We start from the raw sequence: 24,077 nt of genomic DNA, 5'->3' as shown, positions 1-24,077 counted from the left end.
AAATGGTTTCAGAGAAATAGTTGTCATTTATTTTATTGAATAGATTATATACATTCAAAAGTCCTTAAGCACCCAGATCCTCAATTAAGGGTTCCAAATAATGGTTTGATATTTTTCCCAGTCTCAGAAGAGTAATGAGTGCTAATGTGAAATTGTCTGGCACCAAATTTTAACAAAGAAAAATAAAATAATTTCCACACAGGTAGCCCTTTTTCTATCAAGCACACTCCCAAGAAATATTAAATATGATGACATTCTAACTTTATTATAAAGTTACCTTAAAAATACTATTTTGATAGTTGTGCTTTTGTTCCTAACTAGAACAATGTAATAAAATATACAATGTTGTATGAGATAATTCAATTGAAGAATTGGTTATTTGAGAATTTTTGCTTTGAGCTTCATTCTGTTACTAGTTTAATTACATTAAAGTCTACCCCATCCACTGTCCTAGCACCAAGTCAAAGATCAAGATGCGAACTGTCAATTTCTTAGGAACTTTGTAACATATAAGTACAATAGAGCAATATAGGCTGTGCATCACCGTTCACAGAAATTGCAGCAGCAATAACACTGAGGAGGGAAAAAAGTGCCACTTCAGTTGCAATTAAACCAGGTTTCCATGCGTAGCTTAACATTAAGCAGAGCCATGTGTGGATTCTGCAGGGCAAGCAAAAAAGAAGTGACTGTGAAATATGCTGATTTGGCTACAAAGTAGTTGGGTCAATTTTCACATGCACAACAGCTTCAGTTGGTTAAGAACTTAGACTTGGAACCCCTCCATGACTTATTATCTTGTGGCTCATCTACCAGGGAAGAAATGTTTCAGCCTGTGAAATTTTGTTAGGCTCTGGTGCACAGAGGCTGGCTAACCTTTCTATGGCTCGGATTTCTCAGTTGAGAAGAAAAAAATGTCTCATGTAATGATTGTCAGGATTAAATGAGATGGAGCCTCAAAAATACTTAGAAGACACCTCTGCACAGAGTACACTTTCAACAATGTTAGTGACTATGAGGCAGAACAGTATTTTAAAATAAATAAATAATAAGAGCCTAGAATTTGCAGATACATTTGGGATGCATTGGGGCTAAATTTGTAGGTTTTCTGATGTCCAGCAAATAGTAATAATAAAATGTCTCCTCTATTAAAATCTCCCTTTCCTTTTGGTCCTTATGTAGTCTGTCCTAGCTCTGATAAAATAAAAAGAAACCCATAATAACTTTGAGGTTTGGGTGCCTGGATGGCTCAGTCAGTTGAGTGCTGGGCTCTTGATTTCAGCTCAGGTCATGATTTCATGGTTTCATGGGTTCGAGCTCCATGTCGGGCTCTGTACTGATGGCACATGGAGACTGCTTGGAATCCCTGCTTGTGCTCTCTCCCTCTGAAAATAAGTAAATAAACTTAAAAAAAAAAAGAATAATTTTGTGGTTTTAATACTGCAGCAAATGAACAAAAATGCTTTATTTGATCTAAACTGACACTGAATATACAAACCTCTCTGATTTTACAAACTGAAAGAATATCTGTAATTCAGTTTGGTATACACTAACATCAGACTATTCCAGGATACTTCCCTATTTAGAAAGACAAATGAATACTGTGATTTATTTTGTTACATAAGCTTTCAATTTTTTAGGTTTGATGTATTTCGCTAAGATGTGTGAGGCATGTCAAATAAATATATAAATAATTTTAGAAGCAATTTATTTTTATTTTGAAAAACTATCTTTAATCTTTGAGCTCACCCTGATATAAACACAATGTTCTCCCTTGTATTAGCAGTAGTAACCTTAACATCTTAGCTTCTCTTTTTAAAGTATGAGATTCTAAATATACAGATCTTGACTCATTTAGCCTTTGTATCTCTAGGGCCAGAATAAAACATACAGTGTGCTCAGTACTTGTTTGGAGAATGAAAGAGAATGAGAGTTAATGTCAGATATATCACCATGCTCCTCAGCACTCTGCCTTAGATCTGAGGAGTGTGGGAAATTAATGGGTATCAGTATTTCAGAGAGATAATATAAGATGCTTTCAATAGAAACTATGACCCAATTTTTATTAAAGTGCTAACCAATACCACAGAATCAGTAATGTGAAAATATGATATGAAAAAGGGAAAATAAAATCCATGAACTATTAGATAGAGTCTCACTATTCTAGTGGGCTATAAGTCTATTATCTTGGCAAAGGGCAAAATGTTTTCATACTTGAGCTCTGGAGTATATACTCTAACTAGGGTTAAAATAAAGAGTTATAGGACAGTATATCGAAGGAAATTTTATGACTAGTCAGTTAAACTAAAGTTCAGAGTCAGTAGTAAAACTTTATAGAGTTGCCATGAACTTATTAATCTAATCTAAGTCACTACACAAATATCTGCTGAATGAATAAATCAATATAGCAAGCAATAAATAATTAGTTATTAAATACATGGTTACTAATAAACCTAGTTGGGTCCGTAGGAGAACACTGCAAAATCCTGAAAAGCTCAGAGGAGTCTGATCACATGTTCAAGTTCACACAAAAAAATTAAGATTCATATACAAGCATCTAGACTTTAAGGCTGGGGATCCTTCAGATACTTCTGAATTTTTTAAGAGTTACTCACTGCCCAAGAGAACTCAGTTATCACTGGGCATTAAAACTGTGTCTTAGTGTTAAAATCAGACTGAGATTTTGAATAATAGCATTGCCCTAGTAATCATGAAGCAACACTCTCCTTGGAGTCATTCAGAGGTTTCCATTAGCGAAAATCAGCAGCAAGGCACTGTTCCCCTGGAGTGGCATTTGCCGCAATCATTTTATGCTCTAAGAAGACAAGCTGCATTTCATAACTTTGTAACCCCCTACTCCCCTCATTCTTTTTTGACTTTGAAAATGCCTCTGAATTTATTGCCAAACAAAAACTGCTCCAGGAAAGAACCGCCATTGTCTATGAAACAGAGCTAAAGAGAGAGAGAGAGGACAGAATTATACCTCATCATTTTCATGAAAGAATTGATAAAGGCACTTCGATGAACTTTAAAGTGCAGAGATATATAATATATAAATGTAAGGAGTCTTTAGAAGTTGGATTAAGGATTATTTCTTTTGTGCTGGAAAAGAGCAACTAAACTACCATGTTGAAAACCTCCTCTTGCACTACTTACTATACTGTATTCTGAATCTTTTCAATTTCAAATGCAAGGACATGCTTTCATACTGAGGCAGACTAAAAGTCTTAAAAATCGCAGAACAATTTTGTGTCTTTTTCCATTTTACAGGTAAACTGAGTATCAATGTGTGTAAACTGGAATTAAGAAAACACAGAGATGATGATAAAAAGCGTAATGAAATTACTATTTCATAATCATGACCTTGGTTTGCTTCCAGACACAATCCCATAAAAACTTCTTCTAAGGGTTCTATTGCATATTGGAAACATTTTATATAAGGTTTGGAAGCAAACTTATTGTAAGGCAAACTAATGACAAATTTGTAATGTCTTATAGTGCAAAAAGCGAACTGATTTCCATGCAACTATGTGCTAATAACTATGACTACTCTTTCTGAATTTTATTAAGTAACACCATTTACATAAGATAATCCATCCAGCATGTGATAATAGCACTAATCAATTCATGTAAATAGACATTAGCTTTGGTTATGGAAGAATAAGAGGAGTGACACCTACATTTGTGAATTCCCTTGCCTTTTCTGCATATATCCTTATTTGAGTTTCTTATAAGGAAATCCTCACTCATGAAGCCAGACCCTTTTTGAACAGTCATACTATTACTAATGGCTAAAATGTCTCTGTCAATACCAAAACTTATTTAAAGTTGATCTAAATCAATGTGTCAAGTCATGGTGACTTTTCTAAATGTCAATTTCACTTAGATTTGTAGAAAAAAATAGAATGCATAATTTAAGTCACACAGAACTGGCATTAACAGGATCTGCTACATTCATGATGACTGCCCTTTCTTATTCCATACTCCTGAAATTCTGTGCTCTATCTCCTATGCTTCTCCATTTAACCCTATTATTATATGGCTCTGAAAGCTATTAAGTAATAGTAGCCAATATTTATAATTATGTAGCAAATTACAGTCCTGAGGAGTGGTATATGGATTCCTTTTGAATCTCACAATAATCCTATGATATGGATACCATAATTAGCACTTTGTGCACATGAAGTAATAGGGACTAATGGAGACTTAGTAACCGGTAAATTATGGAGCAATGATACAAAGACCAGAGAAGACTGAAGGTTTTTAGTAGAAGGCTGTAATAAATGCTCCTAAAATGCTCCCCATAGGTGGGGGTGGTGGTATGAGGAAGTCCTGTGTAACAAAGTAATTAATATATAAAGATTTAGATATGGCCAGCACATAAGCAGAAAAGTGATTATATTCTTGTTATAGAAATAATACCCCCTCATTTACTTAAGTTCATCAATGTATATTAATCTGAGGTAAATATTAATGTGTAACCATTCCAGGGGGTAGCCCTTACTCAATGAGTTTATCTCAAAGTTCAAAACTGTTGATTGATGGGGATGACTCTAATTCTTTGTTATGTTTTGTGGTTTTAATTAAAACCCAGTACTTTCAGTGAAGGAGATGCTAGTCCCAAACTACTCAGGATGGGTTGACTCACTTATTACTCAATACAATAATAAAATGAAAATAGGTGGCCAGTAAGAAATGACTGGAAGAGAATTAAATCTGAAATTGAGGGTATCTGCTGAACTAGTAGAAATTACTCTGAATGGTTTGGGACATAAAACACACTGAGTTGGGATTGGATGGGAGACGTAAGGAAATTCAACTTTAAAAACCTCTTCGGTGCTATCAAGACCCTTTGTGTTTTGTAGAAAGGGCATCTTAGTTATGTTAACAGACAGGGAGTTATTGAGTTGCTCTTCCTCTCTTATGAGGAAATTTATTTCAAAACTATTTTCAGCAACTCAGAATTAGGTATTGACCTAATTTCAGACCATGATGTCTGAAAATCAAAGAGTTGAATGAGTAGATATGTCATCATTAAGATTTATTTATTTATTTATTATTACCATTATCATTATTATTTTCATCTTTAAGAAAAAATACAGATTTTTATTTTAGATAAAATTTTAGATGAGGACCCAGCATGGAGCCCAACATGGAGTTTGAACTCATGACCCTCTGAGATTAAGATCTCCACTGAGATCAAGAGTCAGACACTTAACTGACTGAACCACCCAGGTGCCCCTTAGGAATTACTTAAGGGAAAAGAAAAGTATATGCTGCACCTGCAAATCACTATATATAGTATATAAAATATATAATATATAACTCTTCCAGTATATAAATACATGTATGTGTCATGCCCTCATTGTAATCTCAGAGTAGCATTGTAAACTACACTATATCCATTTTAACAGTCAAAAGATTTTTACATTCAACAATTAAAAAAAAAACATTAGAAAAGGTAACGGGATCAGCATTTAAATTCAGTACACCAAATTGCATAATCTTTCCCAAAAGACCAGAGAAGACTGAAGGTTTAGAGTAGAATGCTGTATTAAATACTCCTAAAAGCACTTTTAACTCTGAAGGCCTAGGACTACCCAGTAGATCAGGCTTAAAATGGATACTGATTATAATACAATCATATTGCCAACACTATCTTCAGGGACTTCCTGAGAAGTCAAATTAGGTAGTTGAACAGAGATGGAGAAAGGGGTTTTGAAAGTTTCCACACACAATGCACCATCTACCTCACTTCTTACTCAGTCACCATCTACCCTGCAATGACCAGGCATTTCTTTTGTTCCTCATTCCTCATCTAAAATACTATTTCAGGGGCACCTGGGTGGCTCAGTCGATTAAGCGTCCAACTCTCGGTTTCAGCTGATCTCATGGCTTCGTGGGTTCAAGCCCCGCATCAGGCTCTGTGCTGGCAGCATGGGGCCTGCTTGGCATTCTGTCTCTCTCCTCTCTCTCTCTGTCCCTCCCCCACTCATGCTGTCTCTGTCTCTCTCAAAATAAACTGAAAAAAAAATAAAAATAAAATACTGTTTCAGAACTTACCAAATAAAGTTGCTCTCTTCAGAAAATGCAATTAAACAACATCTTCAGTTGTCATTTTCTTTAATTTCTCAGTAGGCTTTGACATTAATGACAACATCCTTCTTAAGACTGTCATGGCTATTCCCGTGAAGAAGTCATCTTAATTTAGATTAATAATGGAAGTATAAAAGTTACAGTGTTAAAGATATCTGATATTATTGTTTCAAAAATGCAGATCAATGGTATTCCTATACCTTCTTAACTTTATTTATTCTGACTCTGGGAAGCTAATTAACATCCCTAAGGCTCAGTTTTCTTTTTGAAAAATGTGATTAACTATAGTGCTTACTTTATAAGGTTGTTGCAAAGAATAAATAAAACACTATATATTAAGGGTTTTACCCCTAGAGTGGTTTATGGTTAAGTCTTTTGAATATATAAACTTCTTTTGTGTGTAAGAAGGGAAAGATTGAAAGAACCTAAAAATCCCTTAAGACTTTAAAAGAGAAAACAATATAATAAAGGGGAGCTGTGATATCTGTGAGAAAATGTACTAACACACTGTTGGGTACATTATAGACCCACAGAAAATGCTCTATATTCACAGAGGAAACGGGAGCTGAGGGAAGTTTTATGGACTTGGCTTTGAATGAGCAGAGATGACAGGGGCAGTATCCAGGTGGCAATCACCATACAGAGTCTGTCCTATCTTCTCTTGAACATAAAGATGTAACCTCAAAAGACATTTTTACTTTGAGCTCCAACCAAGTTTGATCTAATGAGGTGAGGTTTTTTCAAATGCTATGTTCATTTTTTTTTTTTTTTTTTTTTTACCTATCAATTTGCTTTTCAGCAGGGTGGATGTCAGTTCAGTGTAATGTAAAGGTGCAGGAAGACTTCTATGAGTGAAAAGACTAATAATTATTTATTACTATAGCAAATCATTCTAAATGAAACCTGAAAATATTTATTGGGACAAAACAGGTATAATCATGAAGATTTTGTGAAGTTATAGTGAACAGGTGCATACTTGAGAGTATTTGTCTAGTCTGATTTATCTGCCCCATATTTCTCAGTATATGTCATCCCTTACTCCAAATACTTATTAATTCTCACTTATTTAATGACAACTAACCTCCAAATTTCTTCTTCATATTCTCTTTTTCACCATGCATGACATTGTTTTTCATTAAACACAGTGCCAATCATCCCATTCCCTGGGTTGAAAATGTCATTTGTCTAGTTGTTTTAAATATCTTACCCTGCCATTCCAAGACTTTCCACATTATAGCCAACAACCATTCTTTTTGGTCTGTCTTTTCACCAAACACCTGCACAGACCCTGTATTCTAGATCCACACTGTCCAGTTGGGCAGCCATGAGCACATATGGTTATAAGGCATATGAAATATGACTAATCAAACTTGAGATGTGCTGTGAATATATAATACACAACATATTCCAATAACTTAGTGTGAATAATATACAACATATCTAATGATTTTGTATTGAGCACATATTTAAATGTTAATATTGTCAATATATTGAGTCAGATAATATATTATTGAAATTAATTTCACCTGTTTTTAAAAATTTTTATGGACTACTAGAAATGTATAATTACATACATGGATAGCATAATATTTATTTTTAGACTGAGTTTTTTGTGGAGAAAAGAACAAATGGACATAACTTGGACACATCTTTGTTTGTGTTTCTACTCTTGGGCTTTGTCTTACATTTTCTACATACATTGAGCAAACATTTATTAAGTACCTGCCAGTTACCAGGCATTTTTCTCAATATTGGGAACACCAAGGTGATCAAGAAAGAGAGACAAGGTCTGTCCCTCTTGGAGCTTAATTTTCATGAAATATACAGAAAATAAATCATGGAAACCAACAAATATAATAATTTCAAATTGTGATCAATAGCATGTGAACAGATAGTTCCTAGAGAGCAGGATTACTTTATAGGGTCAACAAAGAAATCTCTATCAATAGGGACATTTGAATGGAGAAGAGAAGAATGAGAGTATTAGTATTCTCTTAATGTGTTTGAAACACACACACAAACACACACGCACACATCATATATGTGAAAATAACTAGTTTGTAATGTAAGTGTGTACATTATGATCAACTGGTAATGATGGTCCAGAGCGCTTTGCTTGACTAGCCACATCTACCAGGGCCCAAAAGAGCTGAACTGCACATAGTACACCATGTATTTTCCCAGGCAGATGTATAACCATGCATATCATATAAAGAAACTATTCAAAAATGTATTTAGTTAATAATAAATGCATTACCAAGTGAGGGTCTGCTCAAAGATTTAAACTCTATGTTTGGCATCAAAAAAAGGAGAAATATAATCTGGAAACACAGTCTATATATTTTTTTAAAAGCTAGGTAATTTCACCAAGTGTAAAAATTAATTAGGTCTGCAGACCTTTAATAAGCCATTTCCTGATTATCATATAAGTGGATGAAAAATTTTTAATTGCATTTAATTTTTTTATTCACCCCAACTTTAGCCAATTCTCTTTTTATCAGTTTACTTTGGGGCATCTGGTTGAGTCTTGAAACATCTGTGAAGGCAGGTGTTCTGCTTCTGCCTTCCAAAAGGATGCACAAATCAATACAGGATCCAGACCGACAGATGGTGTAAGTTAAAAGAAAATCTAAAAGTAGTGTGTGCAGGTGAAGTTAGTATACTCAGTCTGTAACATGTTATAGCAGATATGTCTCTGAGTGACTTTCTTTCTTTCTTTCTTTCTTTCCATTACTCTGAAAATTGTCAGATTTCTCTCAAGGGCAAATCCCACTGACATTGTTTTTTCATGACATACAGAATCATTGCTGCCATCCAAAAAGAAGTTCCCCCACTAAGTTGTGTGACAGAACTTTCTGAGCCATTAGTTCTACTGTCCCCAGAAAAGCAAAGGTGAGTCTTGGAACTTATGGAGATATTCTCACACTTCTTACATATTTTGGAATCTGTTCATGGCATTTATAAAGGGTTTAATTTCTCTTGCTAATTTGTATGCACATCCTTTTTATAATAGTTATAATAATTTAATCACTTAAAAGTTTCCTCTTTAGTGTAAATCATTACATAGTCATATATCATTAGAACAGATAAACATGTTTTTTACAATGTTACCAAAAATTAATATACTTAATTTATCAGGCAGACCCTAAGTGCCTCTATGTGTCAGACTCTGTGTTAAATGACAGAGATTGCAGGTTTTGAGAGGCATACGCTTCAAGTAATGGGACGAGGGGGTCTACAAGATGGAAAACATAACAAAGCAAGTATAATATGTAACATGGTTCTATAAAACTATCACAAGCAAAATGTTATGAATACATACAGGATGTGTTTCTTCATTTTGCCTGGGATATTCAGAGAAAACTTTGTGAGGAGATAACTAATGTTTGCATTGAAACAGTAGTAAGAATTTACCAAGAAAGACACTTATAAGGGCATCCCAAGACAGCATTGATAGATTGTTAACTCTAAGATTATTTAAAAGCAAAACCAAAACCAAAATAACAATGACAAACAAATCTATCTAAGTTGTTTTGAGACTATTAGACAAGTTGCTGCATGTACAATGATAGGAAATTTAATTGAACAAATACATAAGGCCAAACGGTTAAGGTCACAGTATTTATGGTGTTTCTGCTCCCCAGATACTTCAGGTATATATGGTATTATTATTTTACTTAGGAAAATTTTAGCGGGTATTATTTGGCCAGTATTGTCAAGAGCATGAAAACTATATGTTATTGTGCCCAAACTTTATTCAGAAAAGGATCACGTCACCAAGATTCATAAAGTATTAATACATCAGCTCCAGCCTTCTCCAAATTCTGTACCCTTTTTCCCCCCTCAAAATCTATATAACAAAAGGAACAGATGATCTTTCCAATGCTCCTTGTCTAGGAACCTGGTCTTAGCCTTTGATATTCTGAGTTCTTTATGAAACTGTTACATAAATTAGGTAATAATGGCCCATATACATCAGTGCCTAGGTTGGTTGTTTCTTTCTTTCTTGCAGATTCAGGCCCATTAGCTCAGAAGCCTGCAGGTACACAACTCAAATTTTCATATACCCAACGGTAAAACATAACCCAATACATAGATTTTTAGCCATTTAGAGCCTGCCTGCTTTGCATGCCTCAACCAGCATTGTTGGTTACTGATAAGATAATCCTGTGGTTGAAAGACTCTAAGCCACTCTTGCCCTTCAGAGCTCTCTGACACAGACTCCCTGCCTTGAAGCTGAGCAATATCACCTAAACATAAGATCTTCAATCTTCCTCTCCCCCAGGAGTTCCCTTACCCTCCCTGGGTTCTGGTTCTTTCATAAGCCTTTAGATGATCTCATGTTCTAGAAACTTTGTGTCTCATACATCCTTAAGCAAGCACCACTCAGTAAAGTTCATTGCCTGTTACTATCTCCCTTGGTCCTATCTTTTCCCTTGCTTAGCTTCCTTGTAAAACTTGTATAATCTCAGCTCACCCAGTAAGCTTGGAAGAGCCCAAGTTCATTCAATGTTACTTCTCAATGTATGAGAATTCTATCAAAGCACTGGGGAAGTTATTGGTATTATGCAGCAACAGAAAAAATAACTACGGGATAAATATTCTGCAAAATTTACCTAAGAATGGCTGATGTTGCATTTTGACATTTTCCCCTTTTACAATATTTCTATTTTTTTAAGTTTATTTATTTTGAGAGAGAGAGAGAGAGAGAGAGAGAGAGAGAGAGTAGGGAAGGGTCACAGGGAGAGAGGGAGAGGGAAAGAGAATACTAAGCAGGCTCTGTGCAAAACCTGACAAATGCTCAAACTCACAAACTGTGAGATCCTGACCTGAGCGAAAGTCAGGCACTTGGCCAAAAGAGCCACCCAGGTGCCCTCTCCTTTAAAAAAAAAAAAAAAAAAGTGTGTGTGTGTGTGTGTCTGTGTGTGTGTGAGAGAGAGAGAGAGAGAGAGAGAGAGGAGAGAAAGAGAGGAGAGAAAGAGAGAGAGAAAGGGAGAGAGGCGTGCATGCATAGGCATGAGCTGGGGAAGGGCAGAAGGGAGAGAGAGAACCCCAAGCAGGCTCCGCGCTGTCAGCAAAGAGCCTGATGTTGGGCTCAAACTCACAAACCATGAGATCATGACCTGAGCCAAAACCAAGAGTTGGATGATTAACTTACTGAGCCAGCCAGGCACCCCAACAATATTTCTCTTTTAATATGAAATATCTTATTATGAATCTTGTTCATCAGCATCAACGTATAAATTTGTGTGTACAAATATTTATTTAGTCAACAGTAAGAAGGATGGAGTAAAGAGGGAGTTAGGAACGAAAGCTCACTGCTCTCGTGGTGGTAAAAAGTGATTGTGTACAAGAGAAGTGTAGTTGGAAGCAAGAAAACTGTTCTGGGACCAAACCAACATGCAATAGGCAAAAACTTTCTAACTTCCAAATCTTATTTTCTAGCAGAAGACTTTCTGGTCAATACCGAGGGATGACCACAATTCAGAAGACAAATTTAATCCATTTTAAGCCCAGTTTGACTCTGGGATGATAGCCTGAAGAATATTTGATTTTTAAAATACCAACACACTACCATTTTACTACAATTGGCTGTCTGAAGATTCTTCAGGAAAGTACCGTGAAGTGGCAAATGAAAAGAACCAAAAAGTAGTGCTCTAGCTTTCTCTATGTTGACAGAGCCAAAGAATCACAATATAGGGATCTGAATTCAATATTACTAAATGCCCAGTTGAGTCATGCACAGGTAAAATAAAGGTATGCCGCTTTGCCACAAAGGACTTTCAAAGATTCTAATAAATCTCCAAGAATGATCACCACTTTTTGTTTTTTTTTGGTTTTTGGGTTTTTTTGGTACCTGCTACATCCCCTCACTCTAATCCCATTTACCTACATGTATTGAAGTCTTTCACAAGATTTCTTGCAGGTACCAACTGAGACTTAAGAATTCATCCAAGGTCACATCTATAAAAACAGGACTCAAACTTCATGGCTTTCTAATCCAAATGCTGTCCTTAAAAAAAGCACAGGTCTTGATTTCCTAGCAGGGTCTTTGTCATAACAAGTCAAATGGGCCTCTTGCTCCTTCTTGTACAAACCCAAAAAATCCACTCAAAAATTTAACACGTATTGGCCCAACTGGAGAAAAAAAAAGTCAGCATCAATATGCACAGTCTCAACAAGTCGCTTGACTCTTTTCTTGTTCATCTTCTATTTGTTCTTCTTTTCTTGTTTCCCACCTCTCTTCAATCCCTCCCCTGTAAAACATAGTCAACCATCTCTCCGTGTAACATTCCAGATTTCTTTCTCTCTCATGGCCAGTTCTCTGTTTTATTTCCCATTCTATGGTGAAAATCACTCTCTTAAGTCCTTAGATAAAACCAGATCTGTCACATTAAAAAAAATGCATATATAAATAAACTGGAAGAAAAGGAAAGAAGAAAGGAAGGAAGGGAGGGAGGGAGGAAGGGAGGGAGGAAGGGAGGGAGGGAGGGAGGAAGGAAGGAAGGGAGGGAGGGAGGGTGGGAGGGAGGAAGGAAAGAGGAAGCCTAGAGGGAGGCATGTAATTTGAAAACATCAACAACTGCAGCATTTTATGGTTTTATGATTATTTTTCTATGTTTTCTTATAAAACATAATAACCATAAATTTATTAAAATAAAAATTTATAAAACAAGCTTATACTGTAATGGAGAAGGGAAGCAGAATCTGTATACTTTTTTTCACAACTGACATGATTGTTTTAATGGACAGTATTCCCCATTCTACTGCAATCAGACACTGACAATATCCCCCTTTGCTGCGATGTTGGGAAATTCTATTGGGATAGTGGACCGAAGAGGAGAGTGGCTTAGATATAGGATGGAAAAGAGATGCATTTTGATAATAATGAGACTAAATACTCTCTTGCTCTCCCCAGAACACATACATAGACACATGTGCATGTATGTATGTAAACACACCACAAAGTCTGTACTTTGTCTAAGACAACCTGTACTAGCAAGTCTAATATTTTTTGACTCATCTGTCATAAGTAGGGGAGATTAAGAAACTAATGAATAGAAGTTCCTTTCCTGAGCTTTTAGAAAGGGCAGCCAGAGGAGAGGGGTAGAGAAAGAGCCTCTCTAAGGATCGTCCACCATATTTTAAACCTGACTGAGGAGTCTCCAAAGTGAACAAGTGTCAAGTTAATAAGGTGGTGGTAGGCATTGGAGCTTGAAATTATGGGTCACTTTTGATTAAACATTGCTCACAGAAAATAAGCCCTGGCTTTCGGTTGTACAATCCTCACTATCATATGCAAGAATTTAAATGCCAGTACTTATTAAAACTAGCCTGAGCAATAGCTGGGAACCACCTTGGGGATGGTACATTAGGAAAAAAAAGACCTATATTTCTCCTCAAAAATAATTAAAGTCCCACCAATTGACAGGGCAATTGATAGAATTTATTTTAGTATTTTCCTGTGTTTGGCAGAGACAGTACAGGTTAGCAGACAGATCACCAAATATCTAAACTCAATCATATTAACTGTGATTTGGCACAGTGAACCACCATCTCTGAGTCTCTACTTCCTCATTCTGAAATGCTCAGACCCACCTGGATTTGCTCTGAGTATTAAATATGATAACTTACATAAAAGAACTAAATCTCATGCCTGGAACACATCCAATCCTAGGTACGTGGTTCTCAGCAGTAATTTAAGCCTACATACCAGCACCTGGTATGCAATGAGAACTCAATAAATGGTAGCTACTATTGTTACTTTTTAAGTTATTTATGATTACACTTGTTAGTTATTCTATTATTACTATTCTACTGCTTTACTCAGGATAAGGCAACAGGTTGAGGATTTTTTATAAATGTTATTATAAAGCCCCAAGAAGGAATTGCCTTTGCTCTTGATTCACTTAAATTTTTACATATTTTTATTGATTTTTATATTGAAATTCTCCTCTCAATATGTTTTAACTGTAATCCTTATTTATGGGGCCCAAGACCCTAGCATCTGGTAATAAGTTGGTTATTAAAAGGTGACATGATTTTTTATTAGAAAATCAAAATCAATAAATCATATTTTTTGTCCTTAGCAGAGGTTAAATGAACAAATCATCTACAAAATAAGGTTTTTACACCACTATGAAGCTTATACTTTCAGCAATAAAATGGAGTTTTTTAGCCTTCCACTGTTAGTATATGCTGGAAAACATTATTGGTTTAAAACCAGAGTTGACAAGACGCTATATCAGAATACTGGGGTAATGGCAATTGCAGCATCTTCTGCAAAGAACTGGAGGCTTCCAGGCACAGGAAGAAGGTCCTACTGGGAGATTTCAAATCCAAGATTTGGGGAGAGCTTCAGACACCAGCGTGGAGAGGAGCTGTTTTATATTCAGCCCCTGTAACACTCCAATTAATTTAATCATTTATTCACTCACTCATGTCTCTTTAATGACTAGATTCAATGATGAGTGATTGATTCCTTTATATAGAAAGGCCAATAAAGTCAACTTTCTTTTCCCTTCCCTCCTCTGCTCTCTTCTTCCCCCCTCCCCTATTCCATCCTTCCTTCCTTCTTCTGTTCTCTATCCCCATCTCTTTCTTTCTTTCACCAAGTCCTATACTTGAGATTGTTCAAATAATAAATATTTAAGATGCTTTGAAATCTTATTTTAAAGAAAACTCTATAGTAAATTTTCTCTCATACATATTAGTGAAGTTAATGTTATTGATCACTGAAGCTAAACAGCAATCCCCTGTGTTCATTAAGGGAGGAAAATCAGTGCATAAATCAGGTTACCTTTGGACAAGTGGAACTTGCAGTTGTTGTAGTTGGGACAGTGGGGAAGGACATTAATCAGGGAAACAGTATGAGTGAACTGTGGAGGATTAACTTATTCATAGACTCGATCCCCAGACAGGCATTAGTGTAATTAACTTGTAAGTAAGTGTGGCAAACCCAAAGTCCTCTGTAACTAGCTGCCATATTCATGGTTCTAACCTGGTGAGATGAGTGGGTAAATTCATCATTAGGATTAGAGGTACCAGTTCTGGAATGCTCAGGGAGAATGCTCAGTTAAAAGCAGAAATGTTGTGGGTATAGGGCCAAGTGCTAGGTATGGGAGAAGGTAAGAAAAAAATAAAGTTAAGATAAGAAAATACCCCCACACACACACCCACACACAAGCAAAAGAGTCAGAATTAGCAACAACTGGATTCAAGTTAAATCTCATCTCATTAGTCACTGCATGAGTTTAATCATTAGTTAATACTTAGGAGTGTCAGTATCTTCGTCTATAAAATTAAACTAATGTTAATAGCTTCTTATCTGCTTTGTTCAATTTATTTACTAACTACTATGTGCATTTTTCAGAGAGGCCTTTACTATTGTTGGGAAAATGAGATATGTGAACATATACTTAATAATTATATACTGTATAAAAATATGACGTGCCATAAAAGACTATTTGAAAATGACAAAAAAACCCTTTAAAATGTTATTTTCTATACCTTAGTTAAATAAATCTCTGCCATTAAGACAAGGTCAATAACCATGCAAGATATATGTATTCTCTCTCTCTCTCTCTCTCTCTCTCTCTCTGTGTCTCTCTCTCTCTCTCTCTCTCTCTCTCTCTCTCTGTCTCTCTCTCTCTCAATTAACTTAATTCTCAACCTACAATGAAACTTAGGGAAAAACTGAATGGATATAAATAGTCGGGAGTAATTGTAGTTACAAATCTGCATCTAGATTCCTGTGTTGTTTCATTTATTAAAACACTTCGGTCTTTGGTTACGATAGAAAAGACAGAGTTTATTATTTTTATTATTTATTTACTTACTTACTTAGAAAGTGTGTGCATGTGAGAGAGAGGGGCAGAGAAAGAGAATATTATTACTCAGGCTCCAGGCTCAGCACAGAAATGGACATGGGGCTAAATCTCATGACCAGGAAATCATGACCTGTGCTGAAATCAAGAGTCAGATGCTTTACCAACTGCATCACCCAGGCACCCCAGTCCTTTTTAAAATTAGAACCAAGTTTGTAGATCTTGGTGGAAATAACTAACAAAATAATTAAGGAAGGTAATGGGAAAATTTTCTACTTTCTGGAGGCAGATCATTTGAGTAAGAGGCTTATTCATCTTGCTACAGTTGCACTACATAATATGAAATTATTTGGCTCAGTATTTTATTCCTGCTTATCTGACATCAGCCACTCTATTTTAAATCCAGTGCTAGTTAATCCCTACAGAAGCTGATATTCTGCTACTCAGATAATGCAAATAAATCCAAACAGCAAATGATTACCCCATGAAACAGATACATATGCCATGGACTATGACCATGTCATAGTCAAGGTATTTCCAGGCAACTGTTAAGGAAAACACAGAATTTCCTGTATTTCCAATGATCTTCTTAAGCGCAGGAAAAATGTTTTATTCAAAGATATGTACATTGTCCTCCATCAACATCTAGGCACCAAAATGATAGATGGTAACAATGATGGTTAATTGTCTTAAAGAAGAATTGCCAAGTACTGATCTTGTTTGATCCCCACATACAAGGTGAAGGCATCACCCGAAAGACATATGTAAAGTAATTAAGAGTCCAAGAACTCTTGTCTGTCAGCATGACAGGACATGAGACATCAGCAGTTGTTCTGGAGTGAATAAGTGGACAAATCCTTGAGAGTGGCTGAGTTCCTTGTGTATGACAGTCAGTGAATAAGGTGGGCCAGTAAAAAGAAAATGGGTTACATAATCAGTGCGTAGCAAAGTGGCATAATGCAAGAGATTGCATTATGCAGGGCTATCTCTATATTATTCTATATTATTCTATATTATTCAGGCTCCTGAGAAAAAATTTAGGGTGAGGTGCATATTTATATAAATAATTTGAACAACCTAAGTTCTAGTAGCCCAATCTGATGTGATCCTGTGAAAGAAATACTGACCAGACAAGCATGCTCACCAGATTGTCCTTTAGAACTGCACCTGGTCACGGTTCTAGGACAACTCCACTGATACCAAGTCCTGGATATCGTCAGGGCATCAGGTAAACCTCACTTGGAAGAGGTAGTAAGGGAATGGTTGGGAAGGTTGAAGAATATCTTAAAGGAAGGATATAAACAGAGATCCAAGCATCCATGCATTGTGTTCTGATCTCATCACATCCCACTTAGTGGGCACTGCTGCTCTATCTTCTCTTTGGTAGAAAATGTCCAGGAAGCTTACTCCAAAATCTGAGACCTAGAATTTCAATGCCAGGGATAAGGGTTCAGCCACCCTAGATCTAAGGGTGATACTAGGAAGGAACTGTCTGAAAATGTCCCACACTGAGTTCTTTTGCTGAGGGCATATGATAGGTCACATTTTCAAGCAACAAATTTACACTTTTTTCAGTGAACAGAGTATTAATGATATTCAAAGTAATAGGAGGAGCTGTAGTAGCAACAATGGCAATTGTAGGTATAGTAATAATGATTGGATAATACTTAAAATAGAAAGTATTAACCACTTTGGATTGCATAATACTTGTGCTATATGTGCATTCATGAATTTAGTATTTTCAAACATCACCTTGTTACTGATAACCAAGGCTCAGAGAGACAAATTAACTTCCCCAAAGTCACACAAAATATGTAGTAGAGTACTTTATCATCTCAAATCATCACAAGAAGGGTGTGTATAATACCATAAGGTATTTTGAGAGAGAGACCACATTCACATAACTTTAATTATATTATTATAATTGTTCTGTTTTATTATTAGTTATCATTGCTAGTCTCTTACAGTACTTAATTTGTGTGTTAAATATTATCATAGCTATGTATATATAGGGGGAAAACATAGTACATGTTGTTATATGGTGTATATATATATATGTGTGTGTGTGTGTGTGTGTGTGTGTGTATATATCTATATATATATATACACACACACACACATACTTACATACATATATATAACACCAAGTAGGGCTTGGTATTATCTGAGGTTTCAGGCACCCAGTGGGGGTCTTGGAATCTATCCCACGGATAAGGGTGGACTACTATACCGCAGGTGGTGGTCTTGCAATTATTTAATGGGCCCCTGTGTACTCTTCATACAGTTAATAATACCTTCATATGGGATTAAGTCCAACTAGACAAAAAAGACACTTAATCTTGTCTTTAGATATTTCTCTTATTGCACCTCCTGCTGAACTATAATCACACCTTAGGTGTTAAGACCCACTGACTCAAGGGAATTTCCTCCAATAGAATATTTTTCTCTTGCTGTAAACAACGGAAGCATTGCTCCCTGAATCTTTAGTATGTTTGATCCAAATGTTCTCTTGACTATTTTTTAAATTTTGTTTAATGTTTATTTTTTAGACAGATAGAGAGACAGAGTGCAAGTGGGGGAGGGACAGAGACAGACAGAGGCACAGAATATGAAGCAGGCTCCAGGCCCTGAGCTGTCAGCACAGAGCCCAATGCAGGGATTCAAACTCATGAACTGTGAGATCATGACCTGAGCCTTAAGGCTCACTTAAGTGAGCACTTAACTGACTGGGCCACTCAGGCACCCCCACCAACCCTTGACTAACTTCTAATGGTCTCTAAGAACCCACTCAGGAGGGCATTATCACTGCCAGAAAATATTTTCTGAATTTTGTATAATGGGCTAGATACTCCTTATATTCTTAGCATTTTAGCAACATTCATCAAACTGAATTTTTATTATCAGTTTGCTTATCTTTGCTTTCCACTGGGGTTGAAGTTCCTTGAGGGCAAAGCCTATGTTTCATTCGTTTTCCTATGTCTAAAACGAATCTCTTACTCTCTTTGGAACTCACTCTCTTCATCTGCAAAATGATTGTAATGTTCTTTGCTCCTGACAGCTTAGAGAGTGAGGTGGAAAACCAACCTAAGTCAACAGACATAAAATTGGTATATTAACAATGAAAGATCACCTATGTGAAAGGGACTATATTCCAATTCCTAGCATATGGTAGACTTTCAATAAATGTTGGTTGTTGATAATGCTAAGTGCAGCATAAGCAATATGTGTTTCCTAAGAAGGTTAGTCTCTATTCAGATATTTAGATTCTATCAGGACCTAGAGATAGCAATCCTATCAAAAGGCCATGCATATTTTGGTCTACAAAATCATCAGTAATAAATAAAACATTGTTCTGTTGGCCTGTTGAGGCAATAATTACTCAAAATTAAGAAGTTTCAGCTTGGCTTTCTCCTAAACAGTACAACAACAATTTTGGATCCAAAGATTCTTCTATCATTGTGTTACATATCTCAGTTTTGCATGCATGCATTCACTATTTACTGTGTAATAGACAAGAATCTAAGTCGTGAGGAAACATTTAAAGATCTGAAACTGCCCTTTCTATCAACAGTCCCACTGATACATTGAGGAGATAGGTTGAAAAACAACAAAACTAAAAACAAACAAACAAACAAACAAACAACTCACAGGTAATCAGGGCTCCAAGGTGGGTTTTCATTGGGTGGAATTGTAGAAACAAAAGGGAGAATGTTTCAAAAAGCATTGCAGCAGGAGGCCAGAGCAAGGCCTCACAGAAGGATAACACCTTACATGGATTTAAAAAATGATTGAGAAGGTATAGGAAGAATTTTTTTAAGGATAGGGTCAAGGATTCCAGAGAGACTTTTCCAGCATGTCAAAGTAAAGGTGGCAAAGAGAGACTGCATGAAGCATTTAGCATTTAGGAAAGTACATGAGTTTTTGAACCCAGGAGCAAGCATCTATAAGAAATTGTTGTTTATGTGGTGAGACTAGAGAGAGTTTCTGATGCCCTTCTATGGTATCCTGTAAGCAAAGAGGGAAGCCTAGCTGACTTCTCAGCAGAGTTATATGAGCAAGCAAATTATTAGATTTTTACTTAATGAGAGTAGTGAGGGGAATGGGGGATCTAGACATAGGTAAAAAGGCTAGTACACCTGAGGCTTAAAGAATATAATAAAAATCAAGGCTCTAGAAGGCTTATAGTGCTTTTTTAAAAATTTTTAATATAAAATGATTAAATTTTCTGTTATTTATTTTATTAAGGAATCATTTTATGAGTTAAATCTTATAATAAGATTTGTGGTATGCCAACTCTAATCTTTGGGGAGAGGTGCCTGCCTCACTGTGTTAAGAAAGATTCTGAGGTTCTAACCAAGCTTCAGGAGAAAAGAAAACTTGATTGAAGGGTAATGTATGTAATGGCCAAGGTAAAAAGGGATGGTGACACAGTGAACCATATATTTACATCTCTGTTTTCCATGTATTTTAAATATAATAAAACAGAGATGTTCATGTGTTAGGCATAATGTAGGAATTTCAGAGTTTTCACCGGTCATTCCTTACTGTTCTACCTTACTCTACCTAATAACATATGCCCAATCACCTCCTAGAATATTTAGGTCTCTGAAAAATATAGCTTGAAAAGTAGCTTAAAAATGCTGTGGGGTGCTTGGGTGCCTCAGCTGAGTAAGCGTCCAACTTCAGTTCAGTTCATGATCTCTGGGTCCCTGAGTTCCAGCCTGGCATCAGGCTTTGTGCTGACAGCCCAGAGCCTTGAGCCTGCTTCAGATTCTTTGTCTCCTCTCTCTGCCCCTCCCCTGCTTACACTCTTTCTCTTAAAAATAAAATAAACATTAATTTTTAATGCCCTTATTTCATAGATGGGAGAACTATCTTCTGATGGTTTAGTTGCAAATAGCTATTTTCATGAAGATTTACTCAAAACTAGGGTTAATGCATTGTTTTTAACAGATTTTGCAATAACAAAGGATACTAGGTGAAGGATTCTCATCTCAATGATTTTAAAAACACAGCTTCTGACTAATGAAATACCTTACAATTTCTAATTGGTTTAGCTGTCCCTAGTCCATCTTAGGTGAATAATATCATTTAAATATTTTCGGTAATTTTCCTTTAACAGGCTTTTAAACTTAATGTTTCTGCCTTGCTTCAGGACAACATCTTTTAATTGCTCTAAATTATCAGTGATGTCTGTAGCATTTTCACTGAACATGGATTGATTTCAATTAACTTTCTCACGCTTTTGCATAAAAGCAGTCTTTTTCAATTTGCCTAATTGGATCACACAACCTCTTAGAGCTGAGGAATGACAGTCCTTAAAAGGTTAGAAAAGGAGACACAATCAAGGTTGTTTACTTCCCAATGTCTCCTTTTGGACTTTCCAGTTCTGCTTGATCAAAGAAAGCCATTGGCTAAGAATGTAGGTTAGAAAGTTGAAATAGAGTATCCCACCAATGGAGCCCTTGGTATTTCCCAGATTAATTTTAACTGTACAGGGATGACCAAAAATAATTTGCTATAGTCTGTTCAAACACTTCTGCCATAATTAGAACACTGTCCTTTTTCCATTTTCATCTGCCTGTGCATATGGTAGACACAATAGGCTCTCAATGTCTGTGCTCATCTGTATACATTCCAGGTGGTGGGTAGAAATCTGCTGGTATTTTTACACAGGATGACTCCATTATGACTACTGAGTGTTAAGAGATTGGGGCTGAGAGCACAGTGAAGAGCAATTGTGAAAAAACAGGCAGTACAAAAAAAAACAGGAGACCTAGAACCTTGGCCATCACAGGAACTGAAGCAATAGAAGTCAAGGTAGGAAAAAGTAGTTGGTGCAAAACTGAAAGAGTGAATTGAAATGAAAAAAAAGTGAATGTCACAAGGATAAAGGAAGTTTTTTGTTGTTGTTCAGTTTGGTTTTAGTGGCATGTCTAATGAATTCAAGAGAATCAAATGAAAAAGAAAATACTAAGAATTTAAGGGAGTTAACTCAGAAGACTAGATATAAAATTAGCATGCAAAAAATCAGTTTCTTAAATAAAAAAACAAAGAATAACATAGTGAGGATGAAGACATCTTATTTAACCTCCCATGAAAATATATTACAGTTGTGAGTAAAAAGTGAAAGATTTGTGTGATGACAAAAAAGAATACTCAAATATGTAAAAAAAAATGATCATTATTTCGGGGTAAAACTCAATGTTTCAAAGAAATGAACTCTCCTTAAATCAATCTAAAACTTTAACACAATTGTAGAATAGTTATCAGCAGGACTTGGTAATCAGAAATAAACAAGCTGCTTCTAAATAATAAGCATGTAGGAATAGTGAGATAAACGTGGGAAAAATAAGAACACACCTTGTTAAGTAATAAAAGAGATTTAAAAACTATTATATATGTACACATACATATGCTAGTTGGCTATTTTGTTACCTTTAATTAATCAGTAACTAACAGTTAATTATTGACACATTAAAATTACTTATTAGATTACAACCTGATCAATTAATTATATTATTTAAAATTGTCAACTCATATCCATTCATCTTTATACCCAATAAATTCCAGATTAATCATGGATTTATATTTAACTAAAAATCAAAACATTACTAAAATAATTGTAAATTATGTTCTTCATTACAAATAGAGATTTTCCTAAGTAAGAAATACATCCCTAAAGTCACTCAATAAAGATTGACAATGGCTACATAAAAATTCAGCATTTCTGTTTTGAAAGACAAACATACCAACAGAAAAATAAAGCTGAAACCAATCAGAAAGTTAGGAAAGTGTCCTGTGTTTGTTGTTGGTAATATGAAAAGTTATATACACCAACTCAAAATTAAAGGAATAAAAACTAAACCAAGAAACAAGATACTATTTTCCCACCTATTTATAAACTTTTTCTCGTGCAGGTATGATAAGTATCAACATTAAGTTACATGGAGGCAATAGATCCTATGTATCTAATGCGCAGATATGTATTGAAAACCTCACACAGATCATTAATTTCTGTATGTTTGTAAAGGCAAGAGACTGTGTATTATTTTGCTAGGGTTGCCATAAGAAAATACCACAGAGTTGCTTAAACAATATAAATTCATTGTCTCAGTTCTGAAGGCCAGAGGTCCAAGATCAAGATGACAGAGGTTTGGTTTCTTCTGAAGTCTCTCTCTTTGACTTACAGATGACTGCCTTCTCAGTGTGCCCCCACATGGTCTTGCCTCTGTGTTCCTTGTGTCCCTCTATAGGTCTAAAATCCCTCTTCATTTTAACTGAACTGCCTCTTTAAAGCCCCTGTCTCCAAATACAACATTCTGAGGTCCTGGGTGTTAGGGCTTCAGCATGTGAATTTTGGGAAGACACTTCAGCTCATAACAGACTGTATGTAACCTAACTAGTCATCAATATAGTACTATTTAAATAAATCATGGTGCATCTATACTATAAGTACCGTATAGCCATAATAAATAATCTATGCATGCTGACTTCCAGCACTTTGAAAGATGCATAAGGAAATAAGGTAAATAATAAATAAGGAGAGTAAGGTATGGAAAAGTAAAATATGCTAATGTATTATAAAAGCACAGAGCCAAACAGGCCACAAGTCTATCTTTGGTTTGCTCGCGCTCTCTCGCGCTCTCTCGCGCGCGCTCTCTCTCTCTCTCTCTCTCTCTCTCTCACACACACACACACACACACACACACACACACACACACCTTTGTCTTATCCTAGGAAGGCTAGATGGAGGACTGATTCAGTTGTAGAGATGACACATATTGTGGCTTAGGCGTGGCAGGGAGACTACTTTGTAGGGCTTATTATTTTTTAAAGTGTAGGCAATATTTTATTTTATTTTTTTTTTTTTAATTTTTTTTTTCAACGTTTTTCATTTATTTTGGGGACAGAGAGAGACAGAGCATGAACGGGGGAGGGGCAGAGAGAGAGGGAGACACAGAATCGGAAACAGGCTCCAGGCTCCGAGCCATCAGCCCAGAGCCTGACGCGGGGCTCGAACTCACGGACCGCGAGATCGTGACCTGGCTGAAGTCGGACGCTTAACCGACTGCGCCACCCAGGCGCCCAGTAGGCAATATTTTAAAAAGAAAGAATGGAAAAAAATGTTTAAGAGATGGAACGATTCTAAGACT

This window comes from Panthera uncia (genome assembly GCF_023721935.1).
Source record: "Panthera uncia isolate 11264 chromosome E2 unlocalized genomic scaffold, Puncia_PCG_1.0 HiC_scaffold_20, whole genome shotgun sequence".
In the NCBI taxonomy this organism is placed as follows: Eukaryota; Metazoa; Chordata; class Mammalia; order Carnivora; family Felidae; genus Panthera; species Panthera uncia.
This window is presented reverse-complemented; position numbering follows the sequence as displayed.